The sequence below is a fragment of the Leptonychotes weddellii genome, chromosome 10, assembly GCF_054177405.1.
Source record: "Leptonychotes weddellii isolate Sample4059 chromosome 10, ASM5417740v2, whole genome shotgun sequence".
In the NCBI taxonomy this organism is placed as follows: Eukaryota; Metazoa; Chordata; class Mammalia; order Carnivora; family Phocidae; genus Leptonychotes; species Leptonychotes weddellii.
Genome location: NC_138378.1, coordinates 41,847,612 through 41,862,932, shown reverse-complemented (window position 1 = coordinate 41,862,932; position 15,321 = coordinate 41,847,612). Strand labels below are relative to the sequence as shown.

Sequence of the window (15,321 nt, the reverse complement as noted above, 5' to 3'; positions counted from 1 at the left end):
CAGGATCCTACCAGGCTGGCCATCACTCAACTTGGCTGAGGGGGTCAACTTTGTGAATAAGAACAGAACCTTTCACCGAGGCAGTGTGCCTCCAAGATGTGAGGCCATCATTCCTGCATGATCTGGAGCTTTTCTACAATTTCCGGTGCTTAGGTTCTTTGAGTTTCTTTCTCACATCTGTAAATGGTGGGAATAATCCCCCCCTTTCATTATTCAGATGAAAGGATATAATGAGACCCTTTTAGCACAATGCCTGGCATGGAAGTTACAAACATCAGTAGCTTAAAAAAAAATAGGAGGTGAAGTCTCCATCAGGGCAGAGGGGTAATGCTCTGGAAAGGGCTGGTCCCTGGGGAACCACCACCTGCCAAGAGTGGAAGGCTGCCGAGGCAGACACGTCTCCCAGACTTCTCTTTCCCCAGGCATGGGACCATGTGTGCAGGTCCCTGAAAGGGACATGCAGGCATGTCTTCATTTGCTGGGGAAAGGAAGCAGCAGAAAGGGTTACCGGTAGGTGACCCCTGTGGGAGCTGGAGCCTCGTCCTGCTGGGGAACCTGGGAGTGGGTTGGTGCACACACCTCAGAGCTTTCCTGCTGGAGGGCCAAGCGAGCCAAGGTTATCACCGGCTGATGCCTTGGCACTTCTGGCCTGCCCTGAGCACAGAGTGACTGGCGCATGCAGTTGGAGGTCAGGATGGCATGCGGTGAGGGAAAGTCGGGGGCATGAGGAGGGGCCCTGGCAGCTTCGGCTACTCCACTGTCTTGTAGCAGTGATCCAGCCATCTGAGAAGAAACTTCCCTTTCTTGTGACGGAAAACACCTTTAACTCTCAGCTAGACTATTAGTCTATAAGTGGAACAAGTTCCCTGCTCTTCTGTGATGTTTAGAGGCCTGCTGACAGGCTTGATGCGGGGAGAGACGAGCACTTTCCTGCAACGTCCTCCTGAGTTAAGTCCCTGGGGCATTTCTTATGCGCTGAGGGAACAGAGGGCGCGTGAGCTACAACCTCAGACTCTATCACTGGCTGGCCCTGAACCTCTCTGATCCTCAGTTCCTTAGTTATGAATGTGCGGAAAATACGGTTGACCTTTGAACAACATGGATTTGAACTGCATGGGCACACTTATAAAAGGATTTTTTTGATAAAAACAATACAATATTAAAAATGCATTTTCTTATCCTCATGCTTCTCTTTACATTTTCTTTCCTCTAGCTTGCTTTACTGTAAGAATACAGTGTATGATACGTACAACATAAAAGTATGTGTTAATTGACTGTTATGTCATCAGTAAGGCTTCCAGTCAACAACAGGCTATTAGTAGTTATGTTTTGGATTATACGTGGATTATCCACGTGGGTAAGTTATATGTGGATTTTCCAACTATGCAGGGCATCATTGCCCCTAGCCCCTGTGCTATTCAAAGGTCAGCTGTAATGACTTAATATGTTTATTGTTGCTTAAGGAGATGTGAGCCCAAGAGAAGTTTCCATAGGGGAGGGGGTTTGCCTGCATGTGTACAAAGTTCAGGCCCAGGAAGTTCACTTCCTCTTGACTGTGTCTCTCTCCGCAGCCCACTTCTTCAAAGGTTCTGCCACATGCAACTCAAAATGTCATGGGACCAAGTCCCAGGGAGTGTGAGAGTAATATTTGGGAAGTAATGTTTGGGAGTTGTGATAGAATCAAAGATATCTGCCTTTTAGCCCCCACAACCTGTGAGTATCTTATGCTACATGGCAAGGGGAGATGAAGATTGCAGATGGATTTAAGGTTGCTGGTCAGCTGATCTTGAGATGGGGAGGTATTTTGGATTATTCAGAAGGTCCAATGTGATCAAAAAGGTCCTTGTAAGTGAGGGAAGGAGGTAGGAAGTGAGGGAAGGAGGTAGGAGGCTGTCAGAATGAGGCAGCATGGGAAACACTCAAACCTCCAGTGTTGGCTGGGAAGACAGAAGGGGTCATGAACCAACGAATACAGGCAGCCTCTAGAAACTGGAAAAGGCAAGGAGATGGTTGTCCCAGGAGTCTCTAGGAGACACAGTCCTGCTGTCACCTGGATTTTAACCGCATGAGTCCTGTTTCAGACTTCTGAACTCCAACACTGTAAGATAACATATCTGTGTTATCTTGAGCAACTAAGTGGGTATTTATTTGTTACAGTAGCCCTAGGGAGCTGATACAATGGTCTTTCTTTTAAAGATACTAGAATGATGGCAACTGTGTCCAGCTCCCCTCTTTAAAGCCAATGAAAAACAATAAGAAAAATGAATATCAGGAAACTCCATCTTCGAAGAAACTAAAGTACAAAGAACTCCAAAGCACAAGGTTGGAGACTAAATCACCAGCTATCAAATTCAGTGAAAAACTCTGTGTGTGTGTGTGTGTGTGTGTGTGTATGCCAAAGGGAAGTGGTAAGCAAATAAAAACACTACTTTTTTTTTTAAAATAAAAAATGATGGCTACAATTAAAATAACATGGGTATTATCCAACTTATGCTGACTGCACATGTCTGTATGAGTAGATACCTAAACAGATTATGAAGGGGAAGCCACCAAATTATTAATAGAATGAAGGGGGGAAAATCAGAGGTGGAGACGAACCATGAGAGACGATGGACTCTGAAAAACAAACTGAGGGTTCTAGAGGGGATTTGGGTGGGAGGATGGGTTAGCCTGGTGATGGGTATTAAAGAGGGCATGTTCTGCATGGAGCACTGGGTGTTATACGCAAACAATGAATCATGGAACACTACACCAAAAACTAATGATGTAATGTATGGTGATTAACATAACAATAAAAATTAAAAAAATTATCTGCAGTTTTTACATACAAAAAAAACCCCAACAAAACTATTTTTTTTAAAAGATTTTATTTATTTATTTTACAGAGAGATAGAGAGAGAACACAAGTAGGCAGAGGGAGAGGGAGAAGCAGGCTCCCCGCAGAGCAGGGAGCCCGATGCGGGACTCGATCCCAGGACCCTGGGATCATGACCTGAGCCAAAGGCAGCCGCTTAACCGACTGAGCCACCCAGGCGCCCAACAAAACTATTTTTATAACAAGGAAATAAAAGAGAAGCACAAAGCACAAAAGTAAAAATGAGATGAAGAACTAACACAAAAAGCAAATGAAAATAAAGTAATTTTGAAAGTATATTTTGTTTAAAACCATGTAAGCAAAATAGAATGGATGTTACCCTGGAAATATTCAGTATCTGCATTTTTCCTTATCTAGGAAAAAATACTTGTGACTTCAGAAGAAATAGAATATTTAAATAGACAAATTACCATGGAACAGTTGAGAATGTTACTGATAGTCTGTACCCCCCACCAAGGTCCAGATAATTTTTATGAAATGTGATGAAACCCTCAAATTGAAGTAATGGATAATTCCAATGTCATTTTAAATGTTCTAGGTTGATAAAAAGAGAGAGCCTCATAATTATTTTTATTTAGCACATATGATGCTAAGTCCTGAGAAAACACAAAAATAAAACAATAAACTAATCTTTTTATGATTATTAATGGAAACATTGTAAGTGAAAGACTAGCAGATATAGTCCAGGAATACATTAAAGAAACAAGAAACTCCACCATGTAGGGTTCCTCCGTGAAATGCAAGTGTGGGCCAAGTTAGGAAGTCAATTGCCATTCATACGACTTTATGTCAGACTCAGCAGAGCCTGAGGTGGGGATTCTTACGCAGGTGCTTTATCAGGGGAGCTGTTGGGAGAAAGCTTTAATGGGCAGGAGCAGGTGGGGAGACCCAGAGTGAATAGGAGTTTCCTCTGGAGTTCAGCTTTGGTCTGATCTGCAGGGGGCTCTGGAGGGTGATTTGCACCCCTCCGCCTGCTCCAGCTGGAGGCCAGGGTTCTGACTATCTGTAACCAGTTCCAGCCCAGTGTGACTGTAGGCTGTCTCCACCTCCAAAGGATCTGTGGGAAAAGGGCCCTGTGGTCTCGGGACAATTCTCGGAGAGGTGGCAACTGTGAGCCCGTAGCAGCCCGCACTCCCAGCAGCTAGCAGATGGGTGCACCCAGCTTAAATGCAGATCTCAAGTGGGGGGCTCAGGAGTGGGGGCTCCACCTGCATCTCTTACCAAGTCAAAAGAGAAAAGACATACAATCCTTTCCATAGAGGTCAGCAAGGCATTCGATGAAATTCAACAAATTTCTGATTTTAAAAATCAACTGAATAAGATTAGATATTTGCTTCCACAACATGATAAAACTGTTGGTGATAAAAATGCATGCTTCGTGGTGAAATGCTAGTAACATTCCCATACAAGCCTCAAATATGTCAACTAATGTCACATCATAGAATGTATCTTGAGGTGCTATTTAGTGCAATTAACATAGGAGAAGTACTGACTTCAAAAATAGAGAGGGTGAATTATTAGGTTTGCAGACAGAATGTATTATGCATGAAAGAACAAAGAACTGAAAAATTATTTTAAATAATGGGCAGTTCAGTCAAGTGCCTAGCTACAAATTTAATTTGCAAAAATCAGTGACTTTTTAAAAACTGAAACCAGTCAGACAATAAAATGGAAAAAAAAATATTCCATTTATGTTAGCAATAAAAAAAAAGATTTAAAAAACACCGAAGAAGAAAATTACTTCTCTTGACAAAAACTTAAAACACCAAAGAGAAAAAAAAATTAAGGCTATGACTACATGGAAAGATAATCTGTCTTCTGGGATTGAAAATCCTCACATGATCAACTTGAGACTCTTCTCCAATTGATCTATATGTGTATGGTTGTCTAGACAAAAATAGAAAGATAGTTCAGTTTCAACTAGATAAGCTGGTTTTTATCTATAAGGAGATCCTAGAAAAAAGGAACAGTGAGGGAAATAAAAGGATCAAGTGGAGATTTAGGCACATAAAACTCAGATGTAAGCGTCACAGACTACAGAAGCATAAGCGATGTGGTGCTATGACGTATGAATAGACACAGGAGCCAAGGAAGACAACTGAGTGCAGAGGATACCTGAATAATATCAGAGCTTCATTTATGATAAAATGGAATTTCAAATAAATACAGCAGGAAGATTTGGTCAGTAAATGAAATTAATGAAATCTGGAATAACATTAAATGAAATCTCGTAACTTTCCATGTAGCAAAATATACTCCGGATGTAGCAACAACAACAAAAAGTTAGGTATAAAGTTAAACCGTGAAACGACTGGAACAGGTAATCATTCTCTTATAGGTGTGGGATGGGAAAGGCTCTGTCCACACAAAATACAGATTCAGAAGCCATAAAGGACATAGGTAAAAAATTTAATTAGATTAAAAAATAGAGTTCTCTGGAAATAAAAATAACACCATAAATGAAATCAAAAGGCAAATGGCAAACTGAGAAAAAAAATGCAGACATGTACACACACACACACACACACATCTCACAAAGGGTTAACTTTAGAGATATGTATTACATTTCAGTAAAAAAAAAAAAAAAAACCTCACCAAAATCTTAATAGGAGAATAAACTCCCTCCATCTACGCCCACCCCTCCAAAGAAATCAGTTTGCAGGGTCTGGTTAATGGCATGAGCTATGACTAAATTATTGAACACAGACTTGAATAAAAGTGCCAGAGCTGTAGGAGCTGATAAGGGACAATCTCCAAGGCATATTTCTAAGTGACAAAGTGTGCGCACGACAGGACTGCACATATATGGCTATGTTTCTATTTGAAGAGAAAACTGTGGAAGGATGTACTGGGAACTCTCCCTACTGGGAGCTTCTGGGAGGAAGCCTGAGCTCTGGAAGAGGAAGGCAACTAATTTCATTGTATTCTTGTAAATATGGCTGGAATTTCAAATCACATACATATGTTCACATCCAATTTTTAAAACTCAGTAATTTTTCAGAAAGTCTGTGGGAAACACAGTGGCCACCAGCAGTTGCCCCACGCTGCCAACAGGACCCACACCGTCAGAGGAAGGTGGCCCCCGAAGGAGCCCAGTGTGAGCTGGTGAGGCCAAAGGAGGCCCTCGCATCAAACCGGAGCCATGCTGGCAGGCGCCTCTGGAAGGCCCCTCCAGCTCTCTGTCCTCTGAGCCGCGTCAGAGCAAGCTCACAGGAAACCGAGTCCCTGGTTACTCCCCACAGATCTGGCCTTGGGGGCGGCTTCTGGAAATCCTGCCATGGGCATTAGCCTTCCTGCTGGTGAGAAGGCAGACTTCTTGGGTCCCAGGGTAGGTGAGCAGCTTCCAGGAAGGAGAGAAAATGGCAGGAGCAGCCCCCTAGCAGGTGAAGGACTCACAGTGGACACACAGGGCAGCCGGCTAGCTGCGTCCTGAGCGGGAGGCTGAGCTCCACTCTCAGGACTGAGGTCCGGTGTCTGCCCAGGACCTCGTCGGTTCTTCCCCTGCAACCTGGAGTGTGCAATGCCCTGGTCAGGCACCTGAGTGGAAAGAATGTAAGTTAGTCTCTCTGCTTCCACCCCCATTTTTACTCCAAAGATGGGGCCTTTCTTCCAAATCTGTAGATACTGTTTCTCATCCTGGAGAAGACAGGTGTCTAAGCACAGCCTTTTCCCTGGTCAAAACCACATTATCCTTTAAAACCTAGTTTAGATCTAAGGTCTCCAAGACTTTTCTTGACACGCCTCCTTCCTATCTTCTCCCAGACTCTAGTTATATTGAAGTCAGGGGTAGGAGGAGGACCTCTGGGGAATTTTAAAGACATAATGACCCAGACATAAGTAGATGCAGGGCTGGTCCCATGCAAAATGAGGAAGGAGCCAAAAGGTGTGCCACTTACCTGTCCTCTGCCTTCTGCTGGGAGGAAAGGCCCCTGGAGCTCAGAGCATCAGGGAGTTGGTAACTTGCTAAGGAAGGCCCAGTGAGAAAGATGAGTACTGAGCAGCATGCCTCTATGGTGATGCCTTTCAGATAATTCAGACAGAGGATTCAGAGTGGTGGGGCTTTCACCTCTGTTAAGTCATGTACAACAAAATCCAGAAACCACCCACATCTCGTCAATAGCAGAATAGATTTAAAAATCGTGGTGTAGGGGCACCTGGGTGGCTCAGTCATTAAGCGTCTGCCTTCGGCTCAGGTCATGATCCCAGGGTCCTGGGATCGAGCCCCACATTGGGCTCCCTGCTCAGCAGGAAGCCTGCTTCTCCTTCTCCACTCCCCCTGCTTGTGTTCCTGCTCTCGCTCTTTCTGTCAAATAAATAAATAAAATCTTTACAAAAAAAAAAAATCCTGGCGTTATTCACCCAGGGGGACACTTAGCAAGGAAATGAAGACAGGCCATCTAGAACCACATGCAGTGTGGGGGAATCTCACCAAAAACGCTGGGCAAAGAAGCCAGAGACAAAGGAGCACAGCTCGACGTGATTCCATAGATGAAACTGCCCACACTGATCATCTACGCTATCAGGGTCAAGAGAGATCACCCTTGAGGATGATAGTGTTTGAAGGGGTGCCGGGGATCCCAGGGCATAGGGATGTTCTTTTTCTTTACCTGGAGTGGGTTTGGTGAGTGAGTCCAGCTGCTGAAAACCCATCAGGCTCCTGAGTTATGATATGTGTTCTTTCCTACAGGTAAATTATGCTTCAAGAAAAGGTGATAATGTATGAAGGAAGGTACCCATTCTACCCTCCCAGGAAGCATCTCACCCATTCCATCCCCTACCCCCCACTGCAAAATTCACCCAGTACTTGTCTGAGTGGGGTTGGCACTGTGGATAGGAAAAACGGTGCTGATGTCATAGGCTTTCCTTGTTATTTTAGCTCGCCTTTCATTATTTTTTGTTCTTGCTTTAAATGAGCTCTTTTTTTTAAACTTCCTTCCTGGCATTTGAGTCATTTCCCAAGGTTTTTGTCTGCTTCAGATAAGGAACTTAATACCCAAGATGGATTGTAAGTTCTACACTTTGTTTCTCCAAGGGCCTTCTACCCAGATATAGGCATGAGTTTGGGAGAAAATCAGGTAGGAAATCAACAAGTGGAATTTGCAGCAGGGCAGGATTTTGTGTATGATCAACTTCACGGAATCTCCTGATATAGACAAAGAATCGTGCTGTGTAGAGATGAAAGCTCACTTTTCATGACATGAAGGATCCTGTGACTCAGGGAAGGTACTTTCAATCTGCCCCCCATTTTCCAGCAATCCCAAGGGAAACATGAGTGCTTGGAGCTCCCAGAGCCAGTGAGGGCCAGACCTGGAGGAAGTCCTGGGTTTCTTGCCCCAGTGGTGCCTTCCTTTCCTGATCCACAATCCCAGTGTCAGCCTGGAATGGAATCTGCATGAATGAATATACCCTCTGGTACGATGAGAAAAATCTCATGAGCTGGCATGATGGAGAAAAATCTCATGAGCTGGCATAATGGAGAAAATGAGACAGTTATTCCTTTACCATTGTTTGGTGATGGATAAAAAAACAACACCCCATTCCTAGCTTTTCCCCACTATAGTCTAAGGATTCCTGACAGTGTGGGATGTCCAAGCTGGCTTTCAATTTCCCTTTCCTGGCCCTCTGACCCTTGTCTGGCCGTCTACTGTTCCAGATTTCCTCTCCTGTAAGAGAGGTCCATTCCTGAGCTTGTTAAGAGTTACCCGCGCTCCACTGCTGGTGGATATGCTATGTGAATTGCAAAAATGTCATATAGATGTAAGAGGTCGGTATGGTGGAGGTCAGCAAGCCATGGCCTGTGGACCAAATCCTGCCCACTGCCTGTTTTTATAAATAAAGTTTTATCAGAACACAGCCACGCCCATTTGCTTACATATTATAACTGCTTTCGAGCTACAAAGACAGAACTAAGCAGTTGTAACAGAGTCCGCATGGCCTGCAAAGCTAAAAATTTTCATTATCTGGTCCTTTATAAGAACCACTGGTGACCCCTGATATTATCATGATAGCTGAGTTATTTGTCTGTATTGTGTTAACATTTTAACAGAACCTTATGGAGATCAAGGCAGCACAGGTGGGGCTGTTTTGCTGACAGCTGGGGCATCCTCATCGAATAATGGAGGTGACATTTCTCACTGGTCCTTCAGTGGCCCTCGAACACACTTTTGATGGCTTCCTGCACTTCCCATGCATAGGGTGGTCCCCTTCCTTCCCAGGGCCTGTAGCTTTGGTCTACCACGAAGCTTTGGGGCACCAGGAGACTAACTCTTGTCTTGGTTCAGAGACAGTGGTGGATGTTGGCGGGCCTGCGTGAGTGGATGTGGCTTCCCTGCAGCTAACAGGTGATGGGGCAACTTCCACCCAGGTTTTATGCGTGTGTGAAGAAACATGTGCCCAAGACCCTCTCCTTTTTTTTTTTTTTTAAACTTTTTATTTTGAGATCCTTGTGTATTGACATACAGTTTGTAAGAAATAGCACAGAGAGATCCCATGTTCCTTTTACTCAGTCTTCCCAACGGTAACATCTTGGAGAACTATAATACAATATCACAACTGGGATACTGACAGCGATGCAGTCAAGACACAGAGCATTTCCATCACCACAAGGACACCTTCTTGTCCTTTTATAACCACATCAACTTGCCTCCCACTCCACCTCAACCCTGGCAACCAAAATTTTATCTCTTATTGCTAAAATTTCATCATTTCAGAATTATTATATACATGGAACTATACAGCATGTGACTTTGGAGACTGGCTTTTCTCCTTTGCCATTATTTTCTGGAGGTTGACATGTGAGCCAATAGTTCTTTTTTTTTTTTTTTTTTTAAAGATTTTATTTACTCATTTGAGAGAGAATGAGATAGAGAGAGCATGAGAGGGGGGAGGGTCAGAGGGAGAAGCAGACTCCCTGCCGAGCAGGGAGCCCGATGCGGGACTCGATCCTGGGACTCCAGGATCACGACCTGAGCCGAAGGCAGTCGCTTAACCAACTGAGCCACCCAGGCGCCCGAGCCAATAGTTCTTACCTTGATATTACGGAGTTGCATTCATGGTAATGATGGACCACAGTTTATTTAAGGACATTTGGGTTCCTACTGGTTTGGGACTATTATGAATAAATCTGCTATAGACATCTGTGTACAGGTTATTGTGTGAACATGGAATTAATACAGCAGAGTCTCAGAGAGGTTGGACTCAGACAGGTAGAAGGGCTCTGGCTGTGGGTGCCCTTTCCTGATAGTCTCCATAGACCTGTGGATCATCAGGTTGAAATGGATAATAAACCACCCCTGATGGATGTTCACCTGAGTGCCACCCTTTTGCCAACCTCAGGTCTATATTAGAATTTTGCCTTCTCTGTAACTCCTGAATCCATCATCACTCATGGTGCCATCATTAAACTTGTCCCACCATCACTCCTGGTCTCAGCACCTTTCCTGCTCCCACCAGACTCCTCCAGACCCCTCAGCCCTTCTGGTCACATCCTCATTCTTGGTCCCCTCATCTCTTCTGGTCCCATTCTCACTCCTAGTCCCATTGTCCCCCCTTTTCCTACCATACTCCTACTCCCATCATCAATCCTGGCTTCTCTGTCACCCCTGGTCCCATCATGACCCCTGGTCCCATCATTGCTCCAGGTTCCCTCATCCCTCTGGTCCCATCATCCCTCCTGGTTCCACCATCAATCCTAGTCCCATCATCACTCTTGGCTCCTCTGTGATTCCTGGGTGCATCATCCCTCCTGGTTCCACCGTCAATCCTAGTTCTGTCACCAATCCTGGCTCCTCTGTCATTCCTGGGTACATCATCACCTCATTCCCCATCACTCCTGGTCCCACCATCACTCCCGGTCTCACCATCAATGGTAAACTCCTGATTCTACCATCAATCCTAGTCCCATCATCACTCCTAGTTCTTCCATTGTTCTTGGGTACATTATCACTCTTGGTCCCACCATTACTCCTGGCTCATCTGTCATTCCTGGATGCGTCATTGATCCTGGTCCCACCATTACTCCTGGACCCATCATCAGTCCTGGTCTCACTGTCACTTTCCTGGCCTTACCATCACTTCCAGCTCTTCCTTCATTTCTGGGTGCACCATCACTCCTGGTCCCATCATCGTCCTGGATCCCATTATCACTCCTGGTCCCATCATCATCTCTGGTCTCACTATCACTCCAGCTCCCATCATCATTCCTGGATCCTCTGTCATTCTTAGTTCTTCCATCACTCTTGGTTCCACCATCACTCCTGGTCCCAACATCACTCTTGGTCCCATTATCACTCCCAAGCGCATCATCATTCCTGGGTGCATCATCATACCTGATGCCATCATCACTCCTGGTCCCACCATCACTTCTGGTCCCATCATTCTTGGGACCAGTCACTCTTGGGTGCAACATCACACCTGGCTGTATCATCACTTTTAGCTACTTCATCAGTCTTGGATTGTCCATTGTTTCTGGCTCCTGGCTCCTCCATCATTACTCCTGGCCCCTCCATCACTCCTCCAAGTTGGTCTTGGGTGCAGCATTCCAGCTCAGAGAGGATTGCCATTACTCATCTTAACATGTGATCTTGGGAGGGCCTCCCTCCCTTGCAGGTGAGTAAGAGGATTAATGAGATAAAGTGTAAGAAAGTCCTTTGAACTCTCAGTTATCATAGATGTGTGCTCAGCTCAGATGTCCTGTGGCTCAGCCTAAGGGCTCTGTGCATGACAGTGCACACACATATCCAGGCAAATGTTAGCTGGTAGTAAAAAAGTTTCCACTGGAGCTATAGTTATGCTCTTCTCTGAAGGTGAGACCACAGCTCTGTTCAGTGAGTGTATGTTGAATACTTGGACTCTTCCAGCCTTGTGTTTCTCAATGCTGTGTGGGTGGGTCTGGGGGAGTGTGTGTGTGTGTGTGTGTGTGTGTGTGAAAGAGAGAGAGAGAGAGGGAGGGAGAGGGGACACCCAGCCCAGGCCTCACCCACAGTGAGTCTGATTTACTTGGCCCAGCCTGGGGCTTGGCACTGCAGTTTGTCACACTCCCACGGTGATTCTCATATGTGACTGACAATGAGCCTCATGTCCAGTGTCACCACAGGAGCCAGGAGAAGTGGTGCTTGGTGGGTTCCAATCCCTGGTCTTCCTCCTGGTGCAGGTTCACTGGCAGCCTTAGGGATGCACTTCGTCTCTGCCCTGCCCTTCCTGCTTTTGAAGATAAGAATATTCAAGCTGAACACTGCACATCAGAGAGACTTTGCTTCAAATGGGGATGCTTTAAAGGATGATGAAAACTGAGTGTGACCCGATTGCTTTCTTCTTGCTGTTCCCATTTCTGTGCTTGTTCTAATCATCACCTTTGTGTTGCTGTTATTCCTTTAAAAGCATTTTGTAGTGTATTTCAGACAGTGGCTTTAATGTTTTGCAAAAAGACACACAAAGAGAAGGAAAGTCAAGAAGGAACACTTGAGTGGTGGACCTTGAAAATAATATCTCAATGGCAACCCTACTTGAGAACTTTAAGGACCCTGTTGTTAACAAAAGAAGGAAAGCACAATGGGATCCTTGGTGTGTCCTCCGGGATTCAAATGCCCATGCCCTCAGGATGGTGGAGATGGAGAAAGGGTTTTGACACAAACAGAAGGGGTCTGCTGAGCAATGGTGAAGGTCAGTGTAAGGCAGGCATGGATTGTTTTTCATTCCCTTTCATGAATGGAGGAACTATAAGCAGAAGGGGCCAGAGGCCAGCCTAGCAAACCCTCCTCCGTTGTTTTTAAATTTGAACATTCCTCTTTCTGAACTGTAAATACCTCAGACAAATTGGCAATGTGCATCCCAAATGTCCATTGGATTTCCCAGCTGAACAGGCCTTCCCCTGCTTGATCCTCCTTCCCTCCATACTCATCCTGGGGATTCCTCAGTTCATTCAACAAATAGTTACTGATCACATACTCCTTGTAGCAGGCACCAGGGACCAGGGATGGCAAGAAAGACAAGTTTCCAGCTATGATGGGTTTGCAGTTACTGGAGGGAGACACCGTGTCCCACATGCCTATGTGAAGTTACAAATGTATGAAGTTCCAGGAAGAAGAGGTGCAATGTGGGGAGACTTGCTCTGAGAGCAAATAACAGGGAGTTTGGATCTACTCTGGGAAGATGGGCACAGCTCCACCAACACCTAAAGAAGTTAAAAGGGTTAACTAGTTAACTCGTTTACGTGTGTATAGGCATGTCTACGTGTGTGTATCAGAGTATGTGTATGTGTGTATATGTGTGTGTATAGGAGTGTGTGTCTATAGGCATGTGTGTATTGTGAGTAGGAATGTGTGTGTCTGTGTGCATAAGAGTGTGTGTATATGTGTATGTGTAGAGGAGTATTTGTGTGTATAGGTATGTGTATAGGAATACATGTTTGTGTGTGTATAAGTGTGTATAGGAGTGCATATTTGTGTGTGTATAGATATGTGTGTAGATGAGTTTGTAAACACCTGTATAGGAGTATATGTATGTGAATATGTGTAAGTGTGTATAGGCGTGTGGGTATGTGTATATAGGGGTGCATGTACGTGTGTGTGTATAGGAGTGTATGTGTAGGTGTGCATGCATGTAAGTGTGTGTGTGTGTGTGTGTGTGTAAGCAGGCCAGTGTACATAGCTTGCAGATGCCCTGTGGGAGGACCCTATAGCCCCCCATAGGGTTGCGTACAGAGAAAACAGAGATGGGAATAGAAGGGAGAAAAGTACCAGACCTAACCAGGCCATGTTAGGATTTTGGTTTTTCTCCCAAGAGCAGTGGGAAGCCTCAGCAGTGTTTTGTTGTGGCGGATGTGTGTGGCAGGGGAAGAAAGGACCAAATTTATACTTTAAAGTGATTTCCCCTTCCAGCATGAGCGTGAGAGGCAGGAGTGGAGATAGCATCCCACCAGGAGCCCAGTGCAGAGGTCCCCAGAGCGGTGGTGGAGATGCAGCACAGGAAGTGACTGGGCAGGGAGAAGGCCAGTCTGGGCTTGATGACATCTATAAGAGGTCGGGGGAGATAGGAGGTAAAGATGCCCCTGTGTGTCCTGGATAAATGTGTGCTTCATGGGGATGGGTAGAAAGTGAACATGACTTTGGTCTTGGTGACCCGGAGCAGTCCAGGTGAGAAGTAGGTAGCTGGGTCAGTAATGGGTGTTTGGGTGGCTGAGGTCATGCAGGGGAGAGCGAAACATGGAGGGACAGGGACCCAGGAGGATGGCCACCAGGGGAAGAATCTTAGAGGATGTGGACTACCTGGTGTCCTTGACCAGAGGATTCTGGAAGGAAAGTCAGAAGGTCGAGTAACTGAGGACTGACACGGGCAGACACCACAGAGGTCCGACCTTTGTGAGAGCAGCTTCAGGACATCAAAGAGGCAGAAAAGAGAGAAGTGAGAAAGGTGGGGAGGCAGAGGTGACACATGCCACTGTGAGGAGCATGGCAGTGGCAGGAGGCGAGAATGGTATTGGTAGAGCGGGGATGAGCTGTCCTGCAGGCACATTTTCACAGCAAGTCCCAGGCAGGTGCAAGGACCTGGTGAAGCCAGCCTCGACTGCGGCTGACTCAGCCTTCCCAGGCAGGGCAGGGCGTTCCATGGAGCTGAGATGTCAACCTCTGCTCTGTGCCTTTACGAATCAGTTTGCTACATTACAGGGAGAAGAAATCAACTGTAAACCTCAGGCGGAGCAGGTCACCCACATCCTTTACGACCCTATATCGATCTCTTGAATGACACAGTTTCCTAGTAAAGCAAATTACTGCCCTTCTGCACCCTTACCACCTCTAGCTTGAAACGTTGAGTCGAATGGAAATACATTTGTTTCATTGAATTCTATGGAACCAGCTGGTTTTGCAATGTGACCACCGAACTCCTGCAAAGAAGTCACCATTGAAAATTATCATTTGTCTGGGGGGCTCCAAGATGAATTGCTAGCACACACCAAAGTCACTTCTGCCTTTTTGACACAAGAGCTGAAAGAAACAAAACACACTTGCTGAATCCCCCCTCAGGTGAGGTGCAGGTAGCCCCTGGGGGTTCCGGATTTAACCTTTTTAGGAAATCATGAGGGACTGCCCCTGCTTTGTGTGATGTGACATCATCATGTTTCATCCCAAACAGGCTCCAATCCTGCTTCCAGTGTGGATCTGAGGTGGCTTCTGCATGTTGGAACCTGCAGCAGTCTGGTGTGTCAGCTTTCTCTCGGCCACCCACTTCATTCCCCTGCGAAACTGGAAGGTGATGGCAGGTGCAGGCCCAGGTCTCCGGCCAGCTCAGGCATGTGTGCCGCGGCCCCCTCTGTGACATCCACTGCTCCCTGCTGTCGCTGGACCCCAAGGTGCATGAAGGCTGTTGGAGCATGGACAACCAGACCACAGCTGGTCTTTCCAAACGTGTCTTTGCGGCTGTTCCATGCCACCATCCGGATTATCGGCAGG

At 45.8% G+C, this 15,321-nt stretch overlaps 2 long non-coding RNA genes across 2 annotated transcripts; one reads left to right on the top strand and one right to left on the bottom strand.

Moving 5' to 3' along the window:
• Positions 1-2,920: 2,920 nt before the first annotated feature.
• On the bottom strand, positions 2,921-7,653 carry LOC145723851 (uncharacterized). Its single transcript, XR_014149179.1, has 3 exons — positions 7,483-7,653; positions 6,772-7,178; positions 2,921-6,412 (listed from the first exon to the last, which is right to left on the bottom strand). It is a non-coding gene; the product is annotated as an uncharacterized LOC145723851 (long non-coding RNA).
• A 3,651-nt stretch (positions 7,654-11,304) lies between these two features.
• Positions 11,305-15,321, top strand: LOC145723697 (uncharacterized). The gene is made up of 3 exons (XR_014148953.1): positions 11,305-11,679; positions 11,959-14,895; positions 15,005-15,321. It is a non-coding gene; the product is annotated as an uncharacterized LOC145723697 (long non-coding RNA).